At 49.4% G+C, this 1179-nt stretch overlaps 1 protein-coding gene across 1 annotated transcript in view; it reads right to left on the bottom strand.

Annotated features, from left to right (window-relative positions):
• The window catches only part of GPR107 (G protein-coupled receptor 107), a 27840-nt gene that overhangs the window by 25757 nt on the left and 904 nt on the right, over positions 1–1179 (bottom strand). The gene's annotated exons all lie outside the window — the stretch shown is intronic.

Consider the following 1179-nt stretch of genomic DNA (forward strand, 5'->3'; position numbering starts at 1 on the left):
CCTGCTGAGAACATTTGCTTGAGGCATATTGGACATAAGGGTAAAGAAACACCCGAGGAGAAATCCTTCAGCACAAATTGCTCAAAACAATGATGTAACCAGCACAAGCCTCCTAATTTACTGCTTCAGGAAAAAGTTTACTTTTCCTGAAATACAACAATACTCATGTGGTTGCACTTTAAACAACTACATAGCCTGGAAAATTTCCTACAAGTAAGACATGAACACTTCCCAGCAGTCATTGTATGCCAAAGCCTGAGGTGGAATTCCTGCAAAATCCTGGATTCTCCCTAAACTGCTACAACAGCACAGTAATGCAGGTCGCAGTCATTTACCACTTTATTATCTCTTCCAATGTTTCTACTGGCAGAATATTACATATTGTTGACAACCAAAACAACATTTCTGAAGACTTACAGAGCTTTCCATGAGCTACACAGAGGCCATTAAAAAGCATCACCTCAAGCACACAGTTCCTCTTTGTGCAGCTGCTCGTGCAGAGCACAACAGGCAGCAGCACATCTTCACCCTGACCTCCACCATTTCCCACCAACAGCCCTGAATAACTGGTTTTACTCAAACATAGTCACAGGATGACACATCACTCCTTCAAAGCACAACCAGCAGTCTATGGAAACACAACAGAAAGCTGCCAGCATTAGTTTCCTCAGCCCCCACTAATTGCTTGGTTAGTGCAAAGCAGCTGCATCCGGAAGGGCAGCGAGGCAGTCAAACACCCTTCAGAGTCACCAGGACAGGAACAGAACACAGCTAGAAAAACACTCCACCAAAATCCCCTTTCAGAAACCTCTCCCTCAGCTCACGTTCAGCCCTTTCTTATCACATCGCTTTTAAAGGAACGTGAAGCAGTTGCACCTTCAAACCACCGCAATTCTAAGGCCCCTTCGCACGCTTTGCCCGCGGCTAAGGAACAGGCGGCCAGAATAAGCGGGACAGGACTATGGGGATGCGGTCAGAGGGAGCGGAAAGATAACGGCAAAAGCAGAACACAGCAGGGCCCGGGCGGGCTGAGGCGCAGGGGGGAAAGCTTAGAGAGAAGCGAAGAGAAAGAAGGGTCGGGGCACGCAGCAGGACGAAGATAGAGACGTGGGGAGACCAATCCCGGCCCACGGGAGGTGCGCAGGGCCGGGCCGGCCTCACCGCTCCCCTCAGGGCACC

Source organism: Corvus brachyrhynchos, unplaced genomic scaffold, assembly GCF_000691975.1.
Source record: "Corvus brachyrhynchos isolate BGI_N302 unplaced genomic scaffold, ASM69197v1 scaffold59, whole genome shotgun sequence".
In the NCBI taxonomy this organism is placed as follows: domain Eukaryota; kingdom Metazoa; phylum Chordata; class Aves; order Passeriformes; family Corvidae; genus Corvus; species Corvus brachyrhynchos.